This window comes from Sorex araneus, chromosome 2 (genome assembly GCF_027595985.1).
Source record: "Sorex araneus isolate mSorAra2 chromosome 2, mSorAra2.pri, whole genome shotgun sequence".
Classification (NCBI taxonomy): Eukaryota; Metazoa; Chordata; class Mammalia; order Eulipotyphla; family Soricidae; genus Sorex; species Sorex araneus.
Window position 1 is genome coordinate 365,959,975 of NC_073303.1, and position 23,723 is coordinate 365,983,697.

General features: G+C 53.5%; 1 protein-coding gene across 6 annotated transcripts in view; it reads left to right on the top strand.

The window, feature by feature from the left end:
- The window catches only part of NEDD4L (NEDD4 like E3 ubiquitin protein ligase), a 271,293-nt gene that overhangs the window by 161,062 nt on the left and 86,508 nt on the right, over positions 1–23,723 (top strand). Inside the window, exon 1 of one of the 6 annotated variants that reach the window (XM_055127180.1) lies at positions 12,642–12,763. The exons of the other annotated variants lie outside the window; for them this stretch is intronic. The gene's annotated coding sequence lies outside the window, so the exon portion shown is untranslated. Of the gene's footprint in view, positions 1–12,641; positions 12,764–23,723 lie in introns of those variants that run through there. 6 annotated transcript variants of the gene reach the window in all.

The window sequence follows — 23,723 nt, forward strand, 5'->3', positions numbered from 1 at the left end:
TCCCCCTCAAAGTAATCTCTTCAGGTAAAAGTGAGGTACTGTCTCCAAAAATGCGAGGGTCCTACTCTCTGGAGAATAAAAATCCAGGTTTCTAAGTTGGACCACTTCTTTCTCAGTGCCTGTCTGCCATAGAGAGCTAGTCGGGCAGTACAATAGAAACTTTTCACTTGGGGCGGAGGGGGTTGTTGGTTCCACAGTGCCGAATAGGAGTAGTCAGGCTTGTGGGCCAGCAAGAAATGTGTTTTTGTAACAGATTGGCTTACGGACCCAGGCTGGGGACTTGTTAATGGTGAGATTGCACAGTGCAACTTAACACTGCCCGCTCCGGTGACTAAGCCGGGAGGCTGGATATAGAAGGGTAACTGCACTGTCTCCAGCTGTGGCAACAGACACCCCCGAAACGGATTTCGGCCTTTGTTTTCACGCTCTCCCTTTCAGCGAAACGGGGTACAGCAAGACAGCTGCTGAGTCCGCCGAGGAGGGTTGGCTCTGCCTTCCTAGCTGGCGGGGGAGGCACATCCCCTCACTTTGCTTTCTGTGGCCATGATCGCAGCCATCCGGTGCTGTTTTAAAGAACAAACCCTTTCTGGTTTGAATTGGATTCTCCCTCCTCGGCAACGCCGTCCCCCGCCCAATTTCATGCAGTTGTTGATGTGCGCACAGGGTTATGAAATGGACGCTCCTGGTTTCGGTTGTGGATTTCCACCCCTAAGAGGGGCTGAGCGCCTGAGCATTAATATAGATCTGTAGCTTTCCTTTCATTATTTTTATTCTCTTACTTTGTGTTGAGAAGTATTCGGAACTGCTTAAGTAAACATTGTTACCATTTCACTGTTGCTTTGCACCCCTTTTGAAGGTGTAAGCAGATGGTCAGTGCAGATATTTCATTTTTCTTGGTGTTATTTCAGTTTCTCCTTTTTTTTCTTCTGTAAACGCTTTTGTTTCCTCTCGTCTTTTTTTTTTTTAACTAGGAAATATTTTCTGTGTCTTCCTTTAATCTGGGACCATGTATCAAACAATGGCACAGATTTCAGTAGATTTTAGGGGGTTAGTTTTTAATCTTCACTCCAAGAAAGTACCATCCCCACAACTCTGCGCCCGCTTGGGTAGCGTAGTTTTATGCTGAATTTGGATCACGTATCAGATGAAGGCTGGCATCAAAATTGTGTTTTCTAATGTTCTGCTAACTCTTCAGTCCCTTACTACCCCGAACTTAAATCGCATTTACAGGCAGATACCAGAGACAAACGAATTTATTTAATTAAAGCCTCAGGTTTCTAACGTAGTTGGAAAGCAAACAAGCCGATCTAAAGATTATGTGTACCTTAAATACAAGGGCACGTTTCACTTTCAAAGGACTCTGAGCATTGCAAAGAAATCTCTCCAGATTTGGAGATTTCAGTTGGAGCAGCGTTTGCCAAGGTGGGCAGAGTGGGTTGGGGGGCTTTGGCATGAAAGGGGGATGAAAGGGTTAGAAGCAATGGCACGGGGCCCTTTCTGTTGCCTGAAGAAGTTGGCTTTTCAGGGGACACTGAGTGACATTTTCTTTTTAAAGGAGGGGGGTGATTGGCCGACTAAGTTTGGAGACCTCTGTGCTGGTTTGGAGAGGGAGTCTTGCGGAGTGCTCTGTTGCGCTAGCTTTGTTTTTTCTTTCTCATCGGAGTGTTTTCGTGTACACACACACACACACACACACACACACACACACCAATTAATAAATAGGTGCAGAACTAGTTTTCTTTTATGCAGAACCTTTTCTTTCTTCACGGAGCAGGAACAAAGCTTGTCCTGGGACAGAGCCGCCAGCTCCGTCCACACTCCGAGCGTTTGTCCTCACTCGGGCCACCGGGGCGCTAAGTGTGGGCAGCAGCTGCCTCGGCCGTATTTATCTTGAGAGGAAAACATTCAGCCCAGGCGTCTGCAGTCTGGCCGCCACCAAGTTTTTTTGACATTTCAAATATCTGCCGCCTTGGGCAGCCGGGCATTTGGTCCGGGCTTTAAATGAGAATTGAGCCTAAATCTGATTTGGGAAAGATGAGTCCCCTCCCCCGGCCCCCCTCCAAAATATTTCTGGATGGGGGAAGACACGGAGGATTGCGTTGACAAATGGGTGCGTCATTTGTAAGATCGCTCTTAGACCTTATTCCTGGGTTGGCATGCACTTTTCTGTTTCCCAAATTCCTCGTCCCAGATGGATAAATCCTGACTCCAAACCACGGGAACAAGCTAGATTCCTAGGGGGGGGTGTCCCTGGGAGCCCCCAGTGATGGGCCCTCCACCCCCCGCCCCATACCCCAGAGGGGTGCCGCTTACATCAGGGAGAGTTGCTGGTTAAAGCCCTTCGTTATCCTTAGCCAGACCCTTTCAGAGGCCTGAGAAACTTCCTGCCAGTTTCATTTGTGACAGTATTAATAGTCCTCTAATGAGTCACTCGGAGGATGTTCCGAACCCGGTTTAGCCTGGTTTGAGGTGTTGGTTGTGTGTCGCTTTTCCACTGCACCCACATGTTGCCTCCCCGTCAGCAGCCCAGCCCCTGCCCGCACCGTCCCCTGTCAGCGCCATCTCCTGTGCACTCGCAGGCTCTGGTTTCTCATCTCACAGGCCCAGCAGCGAGGACGGGCCTTAGGGGGCGCCTCACCCCGCCCTGGCTAAGCCTGGCCCAGAGCTACTCCGCTGCAGGCCGGCAGGGTTTGTAAACAGAGAGAGGAGAGCCCGGGAGGGGTGGAGGGAGAGGAGGCAGGGCGCGTGTACTGAACCCGGTTATTCTAGCATTCTCTTCTGGCCTCTTCCTCCGTCTCTCCCTTCCCACATCTGCTCCCTCTCCTTGCCCGGCGAACAGGCTGTGAGTCGGGTGGTCCTCCGAGGTTCCTCAGCCGAGCAGGGAATGCCCACACTGGGTTGAACGGGGGCGGAGGAACAGCAGGTTTTCGTTTGAATCTCTCTTCGAGAGGGGGAATTTTGCTCTCGAAAAATACTTGTCAGTGGTATGAGTCGCTCTTTATTTTTACCATGAAAGGTAATTCTGTTATAAACCATCCCCTTTATTTTAAAACGCAGCAACCTTTTAAAGCAAAATTGGACATGGGTAAGAAAATAGTTCTCCAGACTGGAGAGCTAGGACAGTGGGTCCAGTGCTGGTTCCGCCCGTGGCTGATCCAGGGTCATTCCCCAACACCACGTACAGTTCCCTGACCACCCCCAAGAGTGAGCCCTGAGCAGAGACAGGAGTCAGCCCTGAGCACAGCTGGGTGTACCCTCCCCCAAAAAAAAATAAGAAGAAAGGAAAGGAAATTATTTTTCCTTTTACTGACTTTGTTTCTGATAGGATTCATCTTCCCGTTCGGAAGATGCCAGTATTGTCCAACAGAATGGCCACTGTTTCCAGGGGTGGGTTGGGAAGCGGAGCAACAGCACTTTGGGGTGATCACTGTGTGTTTTTATGCCCAGACACACCAGACTCGTGGCCCTTGCTCATAATGGAACACACCATCATTTGGAGAATCTCCATCTACTCCTTTCTTTTGGAGGGCAAGCCTTCTCCCGCAGCCCTCCGGAATGCATCACTTTTGTGACATAGAATGGGGTTGAACAAACCGTGTTTATCTTTGCAAACGAAAACTCACCAGCCACAAAAAGCCTTGTGGTGCCGACATGACGGGACTTTCCTGCGGCCCCTTTTGGGGATGGGAACTCCGTTTGGACCCTGGCCGCCACGCCTCATGGAACAAGGAGGCAGCTTCAGGGATCCACGCAACCCAACGGGGCACCTCCCTGAAGCATCCCTCGTAGGTAGACCCCTTCCCTGAGTCTTGTCTCTCATCAGTGTAAAGGAGGGTGACCTGGCTGGCTCACAGGGCCAATGTGGGGTGTGGCTTCGATCCGCACTGGCCAGGGATCCGGAGCCTGGGGACCCCCTGCTGAGAACACCTTCGATAATGCACTATTGAAGGCCTTCCTGCTGCACCCTCCCACCTGGCCATTGGTTCCTTGACCCTCCCTATCTCCCGCCCGGAGCCTGTTCTTCAGACAGACCCGAATTCATTTCTGAGCCCTGCTTTACAGGAAAGAGCCGTCAGAGGTATTTGCCATATTGAATTGGAACCTTTGAAATATTTATTGAGATTGACATTTCAGATCCATTTTCCCTCGTTGCTTTGCTCTGATGCCTGCCCGTGGTCAAGTTTATTTTTCTTGCTTCGAGGCCGAGGCTCTTAAGCTGCCCTGTAATGCCATAAAATGTCCACATTGGGACCTTTGCAAATGAGGTCAGAATCGGGGAAAGGGCCCTGTTTGCAACACCCTTGAGAGGGCTTTCCTGAGCACTGCAGCTGCTTCTCTTGGCGAAGCCTGGCATAAATTCTTCGGCCTTGAAATAAATCTGCAATCTTACAGTACATGTAAATAAGAGAAGTGCTATCTCTCCAACAAGTTCACAGTTCCAGAAGAAATGTTGAAGGGCTATTTAAAAAAAGAGTAACCGCTGGGGCCTCTCTCACTGGTGGTTTAAGGCGAATAGAGGCTAACTTACTTGTGCAACTTGCCACAGTCAGGCAGATTTTTAGTAAAGATAACCTGAATATTATTACTAAAGTTACTGTATTGCACTGATGTATATAGGAGACCATAAAGGTGGTTGTAATAGTGTGGGGAAAGTCAGAGTTAGTTTTTGTCCATGTGGATGGGACACAGGAATACAGGAACAAAATACAAGTTTGCACTGCGGTCACCAAAACAGGCTTGGGAAACCCATTACAAAATGGGTCGGTAGTTAGTCAAAGGTTTGGTATCTGCCCATGACCCTCCTTTCCCTCACTGCAAGCAGTGTAATATTCCAAGCCCTGCCAGAGGGAAGAACCCAGACTTGGGCCTGCCAGTATATTCCATTTGCAGATTTTAAAGGCCCCAAAGGAGAGTATCAGAAATACCAGCTGAAATGTGTCTTGCAAGTTAGAACATGACTTTTGGAGAACATAGAGATGGTCAAAAGACTAGTCTTGGGTCAGAGAGATGGTATGGAGAGTAAGGTTCCTTTCTGCAATGTGGCCACTTGGGTTAATCTCCGGCACCCCATAGGGTCCCCTAAGCACAGCCTGGTGTGGACCCCCCACCCCTCCCCCCAAGAAATACATTCATCTTGACTCAGTAGATGTCCTGATAGAAGATTCTCGATGGATTCTCCCCCTTGAATCTCTTGGTTATGATCACGGCCTTACCAGTGTGGGCACGCGGATGCAGAGGAATAGAAACAAACCCCATGGGATGGGCGATGACCCGAGACCCCGGGGTCCTGTGCAGCCTCACACTGCGTCCAGATGGACATGTGGACGGTTTCTGGGCATCCCCTCCGCTCAGCAGGAGACTGAGCCCTCAGCATGAAGGCCAGAGCAGGACTGAATTCCAAGGGGCCTGTTATGGCGCCGGATGGTGGAGGACCAGAGCTCGGCCGCAGCAGCGGGGCAGAGGGCTGGAGGTCAGGGAAGCCGTTGGGAACCACAGTGGAAGTGTCTGGGACTGAGCTGGCCGGGACCCTGAGCGCTGCTGCCGTTGCTTCACTCCACGAAAATACTTTGTGCTGGTGCCTCTGAGGCCTTCCCGGTGGAGCCGCCGTGCCTTCATTTCCACCGTCGGCACCCGGCCACCTCCTCCCTGAGCAGAGCAGGACGCTAGGGTTTCCCTGCAGGTCTGCAGCTGGAGGGCTCAGGAGTTGAGCCAGCTTCTGTGACGGGGTTTTTCTTGAATTTCCCCCAAGGCTTTTACAGCCCCCTCCCTTCTGGGGTCCCCGTTCTCCGTGGTGTGCGTGGCCCGTGAGGGCCGTGGCCTCGTGTGGGGCTGTAAGATGCTTCACGGAGGCTGATCGATGGACGTTTTCTCTCCCTTCCTGTCACTCAGCCAAAGCCTCCAAGACTCTATTCATGGCCCGTAGCTGTCATCATATGTCATAGCATCCGGTTCCTGAGAGATTTTTAAAGCTTCATGGTAAAAAAAAAAAAAAAAAAACTTGAGAATTTTTTTTTTTGGTATTCTTTTAAAATATATGAATAGCATTTAACTCATGGTGGGGGAAAAGGCTGCTTTTATGCAGGATTTGAAAATTCCATCCCAGGGGGAAGGTGGAGGTGGATTAGAAATACTGAAACCTATGTCGTGTCCCCTTCCCCGGGTCCCCTTCCCCGGACCCCTGCAAAAGGAAAGCCCTCTCTTCCAAGGGTGCGGATTTCCGGCTAGAGTGGGGTCCAGGCCTGGCTGTTAGCCGCCCTGAGTAGTTCTCCAGGTCCAAACGCTGCAGCCAAACTCCATGATCTCCCCCCGGGTGAAGGGATTTGAGTTTAATATCTGTTCCGGATGCATTTATGAAGCGCTCTTCTCTCCGCTTATAAAGGGGGATACTAAGTTGTAACGAAACTTGAAACATTTCAATGTAATTTGAATGAACATAATTGGAATTAATAAGTGGATCCCACCCTCCCCCTCCCCATATTAAAGTAGGATTTGGGGCGGGCGAGCGTGGGGCTTGCGGGGGTTGGGCTACATCTGGCGGTGGTGCTCAGAGCTTATTGCTATGTTGGTGCTCAGGTATCATGCCTGGCTGTACTCGGGGGGACCCTCTGTGGTATTGGGGATCCAACCAGGGTGGGTGTGTGCAAAGTAAGTGTCTTCCACTGTACCCTTTTTCCAGCCCAAAGTAGGAGTTTTTACATCTTTTTTTTTTTTTTTTGGGTCACACCCGGTGATGCACAGGGGTTACTCCTGGCTCAGCACTCAAGAATTACCCCTGGCGGTGCTCAGGGGACCATATGGGATGCTGGGAATCAAACCAGGGTCGGCCGCGTGCAAGGCAAATGCCCTACCCGATGTGCTATTGCTCCAGCCCCAGGAGTTTTCACATCTTGATGCGGTGTTCTGCCCTTTGGCATCCATCGCCAGGCTGGGTGGTGCTGTCGCCAAGGACACAGCAGGCAAAGAGTTCGCCCTGAATGCAGCGTCCTGCCTGCCCTCAGGCCGCCGTGCTCTGCGTTAGGTTGCCCCGGTTCCTGTGGAGAGCGGCGAGGTTTCTGCGGACACAGGGCCGCTGGTTCCTTTCGGCGCGTGCAGTGGCAGGGACCAGGCCTGGCTCTCGCCGGTGTGAATAATCCTGCACGTGACGCTTGGTACCTCTTGGTGTCAGAAAACATGAAAGTAGCACCTGGTTTCCAGCACCCTTGGCTCAGCGTGCAGGACAGCTGAGGTTTCGAGGTGTGGCTGACACACGTGAGTGGTAGACACAGCACACGTGTAGATTCCCCGCATGGGCCCCGGGCTCAGGGACCGACTGGTTCCCCACGGGTCGGGCCCAACCCCCGTTGGTCGTGATGGACGGGTGTGATGCCGTGCTCCCCACAGTGGACTTGGAAGCCCACCCTGAGACAACCAGGGTCCAGGGTTTCTTGGGGCTGGGGGGGGCGGGGCCCTGGAAGGTAGCAGGTGGATGTGCCTCCCAGTGGCAGCAGCGTCCTCTTGGCCCCCGGCAGCTCTTTGATTGCGATCAGCAAGTTTCAACCAATTGCTTTTTTTTTTATTTTGCTTTTTTTTGGGGTCACACCTGGTGATGCACAGGGGTTACTCCTGGCTCATGCACTCAGGAATTACTCCTGGCAGTGCTCAGGGGACCATATGGGATGCTGGGAATCAAACCTGGGTTGGCCGCATGCAAGGCAAATGCCCTACCCGCTGTGTTATTGCTCCAGCGCCCCCCCCCCAATTGCTTTTTGATGTGAATTGTTGGTGAGGAATTTGGGGGCGTGGTGGCTGTCCTGGATAACGCTCGCTCCCCATCACATGTGGACTTAGGTGAACTCCTTTTTTTTTTTTTTTTTTGCATCACACCTGGCGATGCACAGGGGTTACTCCTGGCTCTGCACTCAGGAATCACTCCTGGCGGTGCTCAGGGGACCATATGTGATGCTGGGAATCGAACCCAGGTCGGCCGCGTGCAAGGCAAACGCCCTACCCGCTGTGCTATTGCTCCAGCCCCGGTGAACTCCTTTCTTGTCTCTCTGCCTTCTGCCACAGTGCTCTGTGAGCACGCAGCCACAAAACCCAGGCTGGCTCCCCCTGAAAGTAGATGTTGTTTAGGACCCCGAAGGAGAGACCAAACCTGAAACAGAGGGATCGGTCTTCTTCCTCCTGAGGGCTTGATGCTATTAAATTTTTGTTAACAATTTTTGTTAACAAAATTTTGTCTTGAGGCAAAGAGAGATTTATCGTCTGAAGAGCCAATGAATCTGCTAAGCACGTCTCTGAATTTCTTTTTTTTGAACTGACCTTTTGAGGATGGCCACGGTAGAAGTGGGACATACTTCAGGGGCTGCTCCTGAATACGTGTTCAGGAATGACCCCTGGTGGGGCCCAAGGGACCATATGTGACAGCGGTCAAACCAGTCATCACATGCAAGGTCTTCCTTCTTATACCATCTCTCCAGCCCTGAAATGACATTTTTTTTTTTGGTTTTTGGGTCACACCCGGCGATGCACAGGGGTTACTCCTGGCTCTTCACTCAGGAATTACCCCTGGCGGTGCTCAGGGGACCATATGGGATGCTGGGATTAGAACCCGGGTCGGCCGCGTGCAAGGCAAACGCCCTACCCGCTGTGCTATCGCTCCAGCCCCTGAAATGTCATTTTAAGGCAAAAAAATCTTAGTTATCTACTGTCCATTATGATATAGGAACTATCACTTGTCACTTGTCATCCCGTTGATTTTCGATTTGTCCAAGCGGGCACCAGTAACATCTCCATTTGTCCCTGTCTCGTGCTAGTATAGCCCAATGATACCTGCTTGCTCCAGGAACAGGAAGAGCCTCAAACCGCATATACAGATACATACACACACACACATACATGCAAATGTGTTAACAGAACCAAAATAGTGACCTTTCCACCATTCAAAAGAGCAGTGTCTTCTTTCCTGTGCTTACGGGCACTCAGTAACTTTCATAATGTTGAGTGAATCTCAAAACCTAAACTAGGCACTCAAGTAAGTTTCAGATTTACTATCCACATAGTAAATGTATGTGGTTGTTTAAGTCGCGCTATAGGAAATGTTTCCCACCGTGGAATAATAAGCAGTGAAAATACTACGAAAGAGTGTCAGCCCTATGAAAGATGAGACTGTCTGGGCCTTGGAAGCAGGAACGGAGATGGCCCAGAAGAGGTGGATGGGTTCAGCCACGGGAGGGTATTCTGTTGCCAACCCCTGAACAAATGAACTCGGAAAAACAACAGATGTTTTTTTTCCTTAGTGATTAATATGATTTTTCTCACCCGGCGTATCTTTTTCAGTGTCTGTGATTTTACTCGGGCTTTTTTTCATGACAGATTTGCATCTGTGGTAGATACTGGGAAGGATCAGGTGTCCCCTTCCCTGGTGCCCCAGCCCAGCCTCAGAAAGTGGCTCCTGATGGGTGAATCACAGGGAGAGAGCGACAGAGACACCAAGTGGGGTCCACCTCCATGTTCCACCCCTACTCTGTTACCTTAAAAACCATAATATAGAAACTCAGGAAATATGTAGCAGAAACAGCATATTCTCGTGGCAAAAGAGGCACGCCCCTGGAGATGACGTGAGAACGATTTTTAGGGGCTGGAGCGATAGCACAGCAGGTAGGGCGTTTGCCTTGGACACGGCTGACCCGGGTTCGATTCCCAGCATCCCATATGGTCCCCCGAGCACCTCCAGGAGTAATTCCTGAGTGTAGAGCCAGGAGTAACCCCTGAGCATTGCCGGGTGTGACCCAAAAACAAACAAAAAGAACAGTTTTTATGCATTCAAAGTTTTAATTCATTTTGATTTTTGTAACCCACAAGTTTTTTTTTCTTTCCTTTAAAAAAAAATTGGATCACAGAAAGATACACAGTTACAAAGTTGTTCACGATTGAGCTTCAGTCATACAGTGTTCCAACACCCGTCCCTTCACCACTGCACATTTCCTACCACCGGTGTCCCCAGTTCCCTAGCCTACCTCTGTGGCGGGACTTTCCTTCTCCCCCCCCGCCCCCACCCTCTCTCTCTTCCCTTTTGGGCATCATGGTTTGCAATATGGATACTGAAAAGCCGTCAGCCCTTTACCTACTTTCAACATTCAGTTCTTTCCACTTTTTAAAAAAATAACAACTCTCACGCCCCCAGATTCACAGGGAATGGATTTCAGTTCCTTCCCACTGGCCCTCCAAAGGCTTCTCTGGGTGGAGCCGGTGGGTGGTCCCATTGAACCCAAGTCCCCTTCTCTTTGGTTCCCTTCTTTTTCTGACCATTCTCCTTCACACGTTTCAGGAAACCGTCAGGACTCCCAGCGTGCTTCATATGCCCAGTATGATTGATCTCGGCAAGAATCTTGCCCTTTTCTTGTTTTACGACAGTGCCAACAGCGTGCTGGGTAACGTCATTGACTCTTCCAGATTTGCCCTGGTCACGTTTGTGGGGGTCTTCCTTGGGGAGCCCTGCCCATTCTCTTCATGGCTACACAATCCCATTTCGTCCGTATTTTCGCTGACAGATTTGCATCTGCAGAGAGTACTGGGAAGGATTGGGGTGCCTCTCTTCCCTGAAAAGCACAGGAAAGGTTTTTAAAAGGCAGATTAGCGACTGTAGGAGTAGTACAATGGGTAGGGCACTCGCCCTGCACGGGACCAGCCCAGGTTCAATCCCCAGCACCCCGTCTGGTCCTAGAGCCCCCCACCAGGAGTGATCCCTGAGTGCAGAGCCAGGAGTAAGCCCTGAACACAGGCAGGAGTGGCCCAGAAGCGAACAAAAAGCAGATTAGGGATACTCAAAATTCTTGTGTTTCAAAATGTTGGAATTGGCGGGAAGAAATTATTATAAGTCAGAGCAGACGTTTTGATGCAGAGGGTTTTTTTTCTTTTTTTTCTGCTCTCTACACTAAGGTTTGTCTTCACACCAAAGAAAGAGCATGTGGCTGAGGTCAGGGCCTTTTCGGATTCCCAGCCACTGTTTGAGGACCCTCGGATTGTTGGGGTGCAACTCCGGTCCCAGGGGTTAGCCCTTTGGTGAATCAGTGCTCGTCTTCCCTTCAGTATGTCTGTCACAGAGCGGTTAAATTGGGAAACTCTCTTGCCAGCCCACACCTAAAGTAGATGAGGTAGATAGAGTTTTATTTACGTGATTGCCTTTTTTGCTTATGAAAACTCTGCTGCCAAGGGTCATTAAAAATAGACCCCTGAAGTTAACATCCTTAAGCCTTTTAAAGTGCCCCAGCCCGAGTGATTGGGCGTTAATCCCCTGACACTCCACTTGGAGCTTAATGAGCAGTTTCAGCAGAAAAACTGCCCCTTTTTCAGGTTTTAGGATCACATAGCTGAAAATTCCGCCAGATAAAGACCCACTGTTAACCTCCGGTTACTTAAGTAGGACTGAGCATGGTCTCTCGGCAGAGACTTGTCCCGTACCTTTCAGCCTACGAAGGGTGCCAAGGGTTTGGCCCTTCCATGGTTCCCTGTCCTCTGACCCCTTCAGACCTAACCCAGGAACCAAAATTGAAAACAGAACAGTTAACAGCATTAGCGTCACCCGGAGGACCTGAAAGGCGGGCGCCCCATGAACCAAGTGTCTGTTGATTAGCGGGTGGGGGGCATGACAGAGCCGGGGTCTTATAAAAGCCAGTGTGTCCAGAAGGCAGAGGCGGGTGTGAGTGATGGACCAGGCCCTGGTGAAAAAGGGGGCATGGGAGGAACTAAAAGATGAATTTTAGACATCAGAGTTGGTTACGTGACTCTGGAAGGAGAACAGAAAGCGTAGGGTCATTGGAAAAATGAACAAAGAACAGAACTGGGGCGGGGGAGGTGGGAGAGACAGTAGAGCAGCAGGGCACGTGCCCTGCAGGAAGCTGACCTTGGTTCCGTCCCCGATCCCCATGTGACCCTTCCTGCCCCGCCAGGAGTGATCCCCGAACACAAGAGCCAGGAGTATGCCCTGGGCAGCCCTGGCCTTGGCCCCAGAGAAGGAAGAAAGGGGGAGGAAAAATCCAGTACTAACTAAGATGTTTTTGAGAATTTTTCCCCAGCTAAGGATGGGAGACTCTTTTTTTTTTTGCTTTTTGGGTCACACCCAGCGATGCACAGGGATTACTCCTGGCTCTGCACTCAGGAATTACTCCTGGCAGTGCTCAGGGGACCATATGGGATGCTGGGAATTGAACCCAGGTCAGCCTCGTGCAAGGCAAACGCCCTCCCCACTGTGCTGTCACTCCAGCCCCTAAGGATGGCAGACTCTTGTCATTCAGCCCCAGCTTGGGCTTCCAGCCCCCTGACTGTTCTCAGTTCACATCTGTGTCCTGACATAGGGCAGAGAAAACCTGCTGGTTCCGGGGCCGCGTGTCCGTGCTGGTGCCCGCGCCTTTCAGGGTGTTTTGGAGAGAGCTGGAGTCGGGGTGAAGCAGATGGTTGTGTGGTTCTGACTCACAGCGTCATAATATTTATGCTCTCTCTAACTGCCTTATTCTTCATCGCTGTTGCCACTCGATCAAATGGAAGGAACTCCTCCTCCCTGCCAGGGCTGGTCGGACACCAAATTTTATTTTTTTTAAGATTAAAAAAAAAATAAGTCCTTTGTGCTGTAGCTCGCCAGTGTGCTGATAAACGTTCCTCGCATTCCGGGGGCGCGGCAGGAACGGGTGCCCTGAAGCCTGGCCCCAGGAGCTGGGGCACACGCAGATGGAGCGGGCAGAGGGGTGAAGCGCAGCCGGGTGGAGCGAGCGGAGTGGCGGGCGAGGTGAGTGGGTGCAGCCAGGCTGCCCGAGGGTGGGTGGCGGGGCACGGAAGCTTCCGGAGCGAGGCAAGAGCCAGTGCAGGGGAGAGCAGCCGCCTGGGGGCAAACCTGGAGGACTGGGCGGGAAGCTGCCCTCAGGGCGTGGGGGGAGGGGCGGGGTGCAGGGCAAGGTCCCATCCGAGGAGCGGCCTGGCCTGAGACCCTCGGGGGGCCGCATTGGCAGGGAGAGGTGGTGGGAGCTGGGAGGCCCGTGCAGGGCACCCGAGCCCCCTCAGAGGGCTGGTCCCGGCCCCCACCCGCGCTCGACGTCGACGTTGCCCTGGCGGGCTCCGTGTTCTGCACACAGCCCCGCCTGGGAACGGGCCGCTCTTCTCCGGCGCGTGTTATTTCGAGCTGCTTGCTGCTGGCTGTCACGCCGGCCCGTGGGCGGCTTTATTTTTGCCGTTCTGTACCCGGGAGGCTGGCTGTGCTTGGCGGAGCGCCGCTCGTCGAGGGCCCGGCCGTCCATTGATGAATAACGTGTGGGCCCCGGTGCAGAGCGCCGGCTGTAAAAATAGCCCCTCCACCCCACTTCCGCCTCCGTCCCAGTCGCCCCTGCAGCCGGCCCTTGCCGAGCGAGCGTGGCCCAGTCTCGGGACGCTCTGCCGCTCGCCCTGGGGCCCCTCCCAGGCTCCCGGTGGCCCAGCACTTGGAACAGATGGGAGCAGGCCTGCAGCGGGAGAGAATTGTGGAGTCACTGCAGAGGGAATAGATGCTCCTTTGTCTTCACTGCCTTTGCGATGCGGGTTGAGGGAAGGACCTGCTGGCTCCCTCGGGCACTGCCAGCAACTCCTCCTCCTCCCTCTGGGCGAGCACCACCGACGCCCTGTGCAGGGGTGGGCGCTGGGGCAGCCTGCCAGAGCCCTCGGGAGGGGACCCCATGTCACTCTCCCCAGGAGGATGGGTCCTGAGCCCGTGATCTCGGTTCACGGAAACCTCGCTGGAAACTGCTTTTCCTTTTGAGCAGTTTCGGCTGCCTGATATGTCGCAACCTCCGCACTGAGGCCAGGTGGCATCGGTTGGCATGTTGGCGTGTGTTGTCAAGCAAAACAGATGCAGGAGGATTTGCCTGAAGGTGGGGGGAGAGGGGCAGGCGGGGGAGAAGGGGCGGGGAAGAGGGGGTGAGGTGGGATGAATGGGTATTTATCTAGGGAACTGAGGGCTAAGGTTTAATAGCTCACGGCTCTACAACTCAGAAAAACAACCATCCGTGCCCGACTCCCATATTCCATGCCCCCCCCACCGACAGGCACGTGACAGAGTTCTGTGGCTGGGGCATATGCCCGAAGCTCAACTATCAATAACTTTGTACATCACAGTTCTTTAAATAAAAAGTTGAAATGAAATTTTTAAAAAAGTAGAAATAGACTTTGAAAATAGTTTTTTTTTAATTGAAAAAAATATATCTAAACTATCAAGATCTACACAAAACTGTGGGACCCTGTCCTGGTTCTTCTTTTACACAGGGCTTTGTTAGGAGTCTTTGCTGTCCCTGAAATGAAATTCAGAATTTATGTCAAAAGGGAAAGTAGATCTCTGATTCCCCCACACACTTTTCCCTCCATGCATTCAGGATAGTGCTTATATGGCACGGGGGGCAGGGGGGAGGTGGAAGAGGATGGGTGTCACTTCTGCCAGCAGCAAGCCACTGAGGACCGGGTGCTTTCCCGTGCCGTGCTGATGCTAGTAGTTCAGGGTCGACTTCCTAAACCACAGCCCGCCCAGCACCAGACAGGATCGGAGGAATCGCACTGATCGGATCACGCAGTGTACCAAGGGGTCGGCTGGCCCGAGCGAGCTAGTGACGGGGCGGGGGGGGGGGGGGGCGCCTGAACGTGCTCCTGGCCTGAACGTGCTCCCGGTCTTGCGGGACCAGGAGCCAGTCGGGGACGTCACAGTGCAAGGCACGGGCACTCCTCCCTGAGGGACAGGGAGGGGATTACTTGGCAGGGCGAGGGTGGGGTGCACGGTGGAGGCAGGGTGCACTGGTGGGGAGGCACAGCCAGGGCTGAGGAGAATTTGTTTAGGAAGTGACTGCTAGCCACCAGCTCAATCTTAATTGGGTTAAGATTTGAGGGGCAGGCCTGATCGAGTGTATTATTTTCACATGCTCCATCTGCATTGCTTCCCTACAGACACACACACACAGACACACACAGACCCACAGAGAGACATACACACATAGAGACACACATACACGTAGACACACAGACATACATACACAGACACAGACATACACAGACACACAGATATACACGTAGACACACAGACATACACGCACAGACACACAGACACACATAGACATACACAGAGACAACAGACACACACACACATACACACACACAGTCCCTTTGGTTTATGTGGTGGCTCTTTGCGGAGGCGGGGTGTACTTGGTGGCCCCCAACATCGGTTTCCATTCCAGCAGAGCCGTGCAGTACCTGCACGTGAAGAGCAGCGGAGTGTTCCCGTGGAATATTTGCAGTGTACATGAGAGACGGAGGTGGGGGAGCTTATCTCCCAGAATAGTTTAGAAATGAAAGGGACAGTTTTCAGTTTCCAACTGCGAGCAGTAAGTGAGAGTGGAGTTCTGCCCGGCCGGACCGGTCCGGCGTGTTCTGCCTTACGTGCAAATACCGCTTTGCTCCGGGGAGCTAAAGTATCTTCCCTCGGTAAATATTAGCCGAGTGCATTTTTGTGGCTTTTGTAAACTCCACTTCTGGAAACTCTTGGCTTGGTGGGGAAAGGGCAGCGGGGGGGTCCATTTTCCATGAATTTCCCCAGGTGGCAGTGGGTGGGTGTTGTTGTTCTTCCTCGTGGTCCTGACGGCCAAACGCAGAAATCGCCCAGCTCGGTGCCAGCTACCTGCGCCAACCTGTCACTCGTGAAACGAGAAAGAGCGACTTGCCCAAGGGCACCCGGGGAAAGTGGCAGCCGGGCTCCGCCTCCTGTGCCTGGCACCCCAAATCCTATTCTTCCCCCTCCACCCTGCCCCGCCTCAGCCCCAGAGGCTTCTGCCCGAGTGGTCCTCCGAGTTCCTCCATGACCCCCTCGCCATCTCCGGCCCTCTCGGCAGGGCCTTCGGGGCCTGTCCCCACACCTTGGCCACTCCCCGTTAGGGTGGGCTTCTCTGGGGCTCCCTCTCCGTGGCGGCAGCGGCGGTGACTCTCAGGGGCCACGTGCTCACGTGGGGCCCGGTGTGCCCAGGAAGCCACACCCCAGCCCTGGCCGCTGGTGATGGAGAGGCGTGTGGGCCGGTGCCTGGGGCCTGAGGAGGGACTCGGGACACTTCACTTCATCCAAGTTTTGTTCTCCTGCTGCTGCCTGGCCACTTCTCACGTCCGCCTCCCGTCCTCCCGCCCCGGGCCACTTTGAAGGCTGGCGGAAGGCGGCCTGAAAGGGGGGGCAGCGTGGGGAGAGGGAGGCTGTGGGGAAGGCGCTGCCGCCCACCTGCCTGTCTGCCTCGGGACCCGTCCATCCTGCATCGCCCGCCCGTCATCGGAAGCCGGCAGCAGGGATATCCGGCCCCTGCCCTAATCCCTCACACCAGGGCGCAGCAGGTAACGCTAACGCGAGTTGGCAGAGGGGAGTGGTTCTCGGGGAGGGGGCCTGCTCCTTCTTCCCAGATGTGTCAGCTGACCAGGTCACAAGTCCAGCGGTGGAGTTCTTATCTGCAATTTCAGTTGCAGCTTGTTTGGGACGATGTATTTTTTAAAATGCTATCTGTGTTTTGTTCTCAGCCTCTGGCGCTCAACGAATAAGTATGTCAAATAGTTTCTGGGCTTGCTGAGGTCAATAACGTGTGTGTGTGTGTGTGTGTGTGTGTGTGTGTGTGTGTGTGTGTGTGTGTGTAAGAGAGAGAGAGAGAGAGAGTATGCGTTTGTGTTTTGAGAGAGAGAGAGAGAGAGTATGTATATATGTGTCTGTGTGTGTTTTGAGAGAGACAGACAGACAGACAGAGGATAAAATCACTGGGAGGGGCTTCCATGCTTATCCTCTGTTTCAAAGGGCCCACCCAGACCATGTTTTTGGAAAATGGCAAAATGATTCCCTTCTAGATGCATTTCTGGAAACCGCCTTTCTGATTTTCACGAAACCCAAAGAGCGTTGTCATTAATTTAAGTGACCCCTAAAGATCTCTCTAAATATAAAAACCCAATTATGGACTGGGCTACTCTGTTGATTGATTGTGAATGAGTCATTTCATTACTACCCGTGTGATTGCTCATGCTAATGGCATATTTCACTCTTGAGAAGGATACCCATGTAGAAATTGCATTGTGGTACCACATGGATTACTGGGTGATAGTTTGTTGGGTAATAGGTAAATTAAAATGAGCCTTTTCTTTTCTTCTTATATATTTTCCCCACTTCAGAGCAAATGTGCCTCTGGCTAATCAAATCTCTGAATTTCAGAAGTGTACTCATCAAGTACATCTAAAGAATTAGTTGATCCTTTTGGATGTGCTAGAAGTGAGATTATCACCAAATTACAACTTCAGTCCCCAGATCGCACTTGTGGATGAGGCATCATCCGGGTGTTAGAATAAGTTCCAAACCCTTTAGAAATAGGAAACGTATGTCTTCGTGTGTTTTATATGTATTAGACCATCCTTACACACCTTTAAAGAGAACTTAAAGTATTGCATAAAGTAAAAACAGTTTTTTTCCTTTCAGTCTTATTTTGCATGAAGGCCATAACGACATTAACTCTGTTCAGAACTAGGAGTGAGAGGGCTGAGGACTAGTGCAGAGGGTGGCAGCTCACCTTGCGTGTCCCTGACCCCACTTCCATCTCCAGGACTGGCCTTTGTCCCTGAGCACGGAGCTAGGGGTGCGGCTGGTTGGAGATCCTGCCCCAAATATAAACAACCAATAAGAAATCCGGGGTGAGGGAGCAAATCTCTACCTAAAAGGAAATACATGAAAAACAAATTTATCAAAAAGTAAATGAAATGGGGACAGTCTGACTCAAAGCTGTGGAGCCACGTGCCCCGTATGCACGAGGCCTTGAGTTGGGTCCCCACTACTGCGTCCGCCCTCCCGGGGGCAGCAGGACAGAGCCCTGAGCCCTCCGGCCCTTGCAGACAGCCGGGGGTGGCGCCCGACCCCCACCTCCACGGAGGGAGATGCAGTCTTTACAGATAAGAAGGAAACCACTAGAAACAGCGCCATCAGCCAGGGTGGGCAAGGGCTGTGGGACCCTGTGGCATGGCACGGAGGCCAGCAGGAAGCATCAGCTTCATTGATTTGTTTAGGGCTTTGGGGGTTCCTCCAGCCCCTGGTGGTGCTGCGGACTGAGCCGGGCTTCCCGCCTGTGGAGCTGGCCCCGCCGCACCCCTGCTGCCCTGCGAGCAGCCCCAGGGCCCAGGAGGAGGCGGCCAGTGCTGCTGGGGTTCCTGCAGACGGTGGATGGTGGGAACCTGGGGCAGCCCAGAGCGTCCGTTTCTGGCCGAGGAAAAGACCACCTCCCCGACGGAGACAGGAAGGACCAGGAGGCCGGCCTGAGGGGGCACAGGGCGCGCCCCTGGAGCTGGGTCCAGTCGGGAGGAAGCCCCGTGCCCCTGTAGGGGATGGCAGGAAGTTGGGGCACAGAGGAGAGAGAAGGCAGAGTAGGTGGGGCACAGAGGTCCTGGACACTCTCTGGACACCCCTTCACTGCTCCTGGCCCCGCTGCTCTATGCCCATCACGTGCAAGCGGGTGGCAGAGAAGCAGAAGCTGTCGATGTGAGTCCTGCCTCCCACACCCCTGCTCTGCGGGGACTCCAGGGCCGGTGACGTGCCTGCCACGGAGACCTGGACTTCCTCCCCTGGTCTGGTCCTCAGGGAGAGGGTCTCAGTGCAGCCCCTCACCCTGGCCCCCTCCTGGGGACCAGCTCTTGGGGACAGGGGCTCCGATGGACCCCAGAGACATCCCCGCTCCCCGCACAGGGCCAGAGAGGAAAGGGAGCCTTGGCCGGCTGGCCCCGGTCCCCACCGGTAGCCCGGGCATGCCTGTGACCCTTGGGGTTTCTCACCCTCCAGAACCTTCTTGAACCGAGGTGCCGAAGCTACAGTATGATCAGAAATGCTGGCAGCTCTCGCCGTTTCTGTTTCTGCTTTGCGGCTGCTGGCTGAGGGGTCGAGTTAGTCTAGCACCCTTTATTGTTTCTCAATAATGGCATAAACTGGGAGCCACCAGTGGTTGGCTCCATCCACGGGGCCTCCAGGTGTGGGCCACGAGTGGTACGTGCCGGCGTTAAGGTGCTGCCCCCCCCCACCCCCCGCCTGAGCAGCATCCTCAGAATTCCTTCCCGTGGAGTCGACGTCCTGTGTGCTCAGCCTCCCCCGAAGGTAAACCCAGCGCAGCTCGGGGTGAAGGGCCGGGACAGCTGTTTTCCCGGAAGCTGGAGGAGGGGGAGCCACGCACCGGATGGGCAGACCGAATAGTTGAGGGGTGCACTTGGCTGTGACAGCTGAGAAACAACTGCAGTGTCCGAAACGAGCAGGCAGAGTGGGTGTTTTGCCCTCAGTCACGGAACGGTCCAGCTCCGAGGGGAAGTTCGCCCTCTCCTCGGAGGCCACAAGAGAAGAGCGTCTCCCACCCCGCCCTCCGCTCGTACCGAGATCCAGTTCCTGGTTGAAATCTGGTTAAAGGGACCAGAGAGCAAGCCCCACGGGCTGAGCGCAGGTCTGCGTAATCCCCCGAAGCCCCCCAAAAGCAAAGCCAGGTTTGTTCCTCCTCCCCCTCCTCCAAAAAGCAAAGTAAAACATGGGTTAAGAAGTGATGTGAAGGGCTTCCTTTGCGGGCGCGGGGATACTCGAGGCTCACTTGCGCCTTTGGGCTCCGGGGTCACTCCTGGTGATGCTCAGGGGGTCATTTGTGGTGCCAGGGATCAAACCCGGGCTGACCTCACCCCTGTGCTGTCTGCCTAGTCTCACGGGACTCCTCTAAATGATAAGGACTGGTTCCATTGGTCGGGATGGTTGTAGGAGGGGTCATTTGTGTTTCTTCCCTCTCAAGTACCCTCTCGGTGCATCCCGGTATTCTGGAAGTTTCCTTGGTGTGTTCTGTGCTGTCGCCTTTGGTCACTAGCAGTTGGTGAGGTTTGTCTGTGTCCCCGAGCAAAGCCCCCTAGCGTGCGGAATGTCGCACCCAGGGGTGTCGGGAGTGAACGAGTCTCTCCACACTTGGGTGGATGTTTTCACACTGTGTGATGAACCCCACGCCCACGGGGGTCTCCTGCGCTGTAGGGCAGCAGGTGGCCCCAGCCTGGGCTCCCCAACTTCCCTGCCATCCTCCTGGCCACCGGGGCTGGTGCCCACGGGCTCAGTGAATAGCTCAGTTTGAAGTGCTTGGCTCTCTTCGGACATTTTTCTATTTTAACGCTTTGTTGAAGATTCGTGTGAAGAGCAAGGGGGGTGAAAAATACCAAGATACACTGGCTGCGTGGTTAGGTTTTGTTTGTATTTCAAAACTTGGGAATGGAACGATAGCAGCGGGCAGGGCATTTGCCTTGCATGCAGCCGACTCGAGTTCGATTCCCGGCATCCCATATGGTCCCCCAAGCACCACCAGGAGTAACCCCTGTGCATTGCCGGGAGTGACCCAAAAAGCTAAAAAAAAAAAAAAAAAAAAAAAAACTTCGATGACTCGAGTGTAATTTTATCACACGCTTGATCTCAGGTCCCTCCCCGGCCACCTGGGCCGTCTCTGACTCCCGGCTCCTTAGCTTTCTCACTCCACTCCCTTCTGCGTCCGCTCCCGCTCGCGTCTCTGTGAGGAACGGCTGTGCCGCTGACGCCCAACATTGCGTGTCTCCCAGCAGCACCAGTGTGACCCGGGCTCGAGCGAAGGCACCAGGTCCTATTGCTTCCTCTTCCCTAAGACTTGGGGAAGGGACTTGAGGGAGGAAGGGAGGCTGCGTGGGGCCGTGAGCAGAGACTCACGTCTGTGTCGTCTGGCTCTTGGGCCCACGGGCCCGGATTGGTGGGCTCTACGGGGTGTCCGTGGTCCTGAACCTGGACGGCGGTAGGAGTTGGCAGGAGGACCAGAGCGTCCCGCTTGCTACCGATCAGACCCGTCTGGGTGGGGAGACCGTTCTTCCCCTGGGGAATGCTGCTGTCTGGGTGCCAGGCTCTGCTCTCAGGCTGGTGGTGGGCCTGGGTTCGTGGCTTGCTCACCGCACACCCCAAGCTTGGGTCGTAGCCAGCAGCCAGTGACAGGACCTCCAGCTGAGCATGGGGAGGTGGTGGTTGAGGGCAATGCTGTGGGCCAGCTTCTCCCCCTTCGCTCTGCGGCAGGGCCCTTCATTTGAACCCTGTGTCAGGTGGGGCCCTCTTGGGACATGGAAACAGGAAAGGAAAAATAAAAATAGAAGCCACGAATAAGAGAGATGGTGATGACCCTGCTGTAAACACGAGGCAGCCGAGAGACTGGGTTCGGTCCCTCTGGTCTGTTAGCAGCTCTCTGGGCTTTTGTTTTTGTGAGGTGGGGAGACATAACATTCCAGGATGGGAGCGTATCTGATCAGTTAGGGGGAGCCTGGGAGTGGTGAAGGCAGCTGTGGGTGGCCAGCATCTAGTTAATGTGGCTGATCTTGCACCCGGGGCAGTCTCTCGGCAGTTGCTCCATAGTAAATATTGACTCTGTCACCAGTGACAGTTGCCTTTGAGGCTCACTTTGGTGGCGTCAATGGATGCACAGTTTTGTTTTGTTTTGTTTTGTTTTGTTTTGTTTGGGTCACATCCAGTGATGTTCAGGGGTTACTCCTGGCTCTGCACTCAGGAATTACGCCTGGTGGTGCTCGGGGGACCCTATGGGATGCTGGGGATCAAACCCGGGTCGGCTGCGTGCAAAGCAAATGCCCTACCTGCTGTATATCCCTCCAATCCCCAAAAGTTGTTTTGTTTTGTCTTTTGCCTTTTGGGTCACACCTGCTGATACACAGGGGTTCCTCCTGGCTCATGCACTTAGGAATTACTCCTGGCAGCACTCAGGGGTCCATATGGGATGCTGGGAATCAAACCTGGGTCGGCCGCATGCAAGGCAAATGCCCTACCCGCTGTGTTATTGCTCCAGCCCCGGATGTACAGTTTGTCAAAAACATTTTTTTAAATTTATCACTAGTTGTGAGGGCCAACCCCAAGAGTGCCCAGGGGTGCCAGAGCCAGTCTGACAGTGCTGCGACAGGGGGTGGGTATATGGTCCTGGCGATCAGGCCCAGGGCCTGGAACACCAAGGTCTCTGTTCAGCTCTTCGAGCCAAATCCCTGGACCCTGATTTTCCTGTTTGGAGGCCAGGGCTGCATCGGAGGCTCTACAAACATTCACCTCAACTTTGTTTTTATTAACGTTAACCACTGCAAGGACCAGTGTCACATAAAATTCATAATAGAAAAATCACATGTTTGCTAGTGTAAAATTCTACCCATGATATTTGACGAAAACCAAACATTTGAAATCCACTGGTGAGTGTCATTCCTAGCTTACTTTGCACAGTATTTCCAGATGATCGTAATATTGAAACTGGCTCTATTAGTTCTGTTGCGTTGGTCTAAAAGTTTAGTTGCTCAGGGCTGGAGCGATAGCACAGCGGGTAGGGCGTTTGCCTTGCACGCGACCGACCTGGGTTCAATTCCCAGCATCCCACATGGTCCCCTGAGCACCGCCAGGAGTGATTCCTGAGTGCAAAGCCAAGAGTGACCCCTGTGCATCACCAGGTGTGACCCGAAAAGCAAAAAAAAAAAAATTTTTAATTAAAAAATAAAAGTTTAGTTGCTCCCCTCACCCCCACACCCCTTCTTCTCTAGTAAGAAAGGATATTTTTACCCTACGTTCATGGCAGCATCATTCCCAGTCACCAAGACCTGGCGTTATCCCAGACTCCCCTTGAACGCTGGCTGAAGAAAGCGGCTCTGACGGATACACTTAGAGGAACATGCTCGGCTCTGGAAAGGGTGAAGTTGCGCGTTGGGGGAAACGTAGATGGGCCTTGAGGTGCCAGTAATGCTGAGTGGTTCCTAGAATCTGGGCAGAGTTTCGGGCAGCGTCTTTGTGGGGTCTGGGATGTGGGTGTGGAAGAAGGCTTTGGATTCTCACCACCCAGGTTCTCGGGCACGCTGCAGGGAAGTAGAGAGTGGGCCCGTGCTCACTTCCTGCAAAACGGGGGCGATGAGGGTCTCAGGTTGGGCCTGCACTGGGCACCTGGCACACGGGGGGCCATGGGCGTCTCGTGGCAGGCCTTCACTGGACACCCAGTGGCTGACCACACAGAACAGAAGTTCCTGGGATTACTTGGCCCTTCTTAAGGAAAAAGTCCCTCCACATCCTCCTGGAAATCTTTGTTTTGGCAGGCGCGGGTGTGGGGTCCACATCTCTGATATTGGGGGGATCCTGTTGTGCTACAGATTGAGCCTGGGCCTTCTGCCTTCCAGGTCGGTGCTCTGGGCCCTGAGCCATTTCCTCGGGCCCTGGAACCCCCCCCCCTTTTTTTTTCCTTGCTTTTTGGATCACACCTGGCGATGCACAGGGGTCACTCCTGGCTCTGCACTCAGGAATTACTCCTGGCAGTGCTCAGGGGAACATATGGGATGCTGGGAATCGAACCCAGGAAGGCTGCATGCAAAGCAAATGCCTTTCCCGATGTGCTATGACTCCAGCCCCCTCCCTTTTTTTCCTTTAAGGGTAGAAAGAAAGTGCCCCCCCCCATTGCACCCCTGGCTACCACAACTCTCCCGTCATTCTGTGTCCCCCACAACTCCACGTAGTAGAATGACCCCTTTGGAAAACTGGTGCAAAGAGAAAGAGGGTGCAAGTAGGCACGGGGTGAGGGGTTGTCCTGCACACACGGTGGGTGTGCGGGTGTTGCTGCCCCAAGGGCTGGGGGCCACCCCGCTGTCTGGGCATGGGGCTTCTGCGCGGCAGGCCGCAGTGCGTGGTAAGGTTG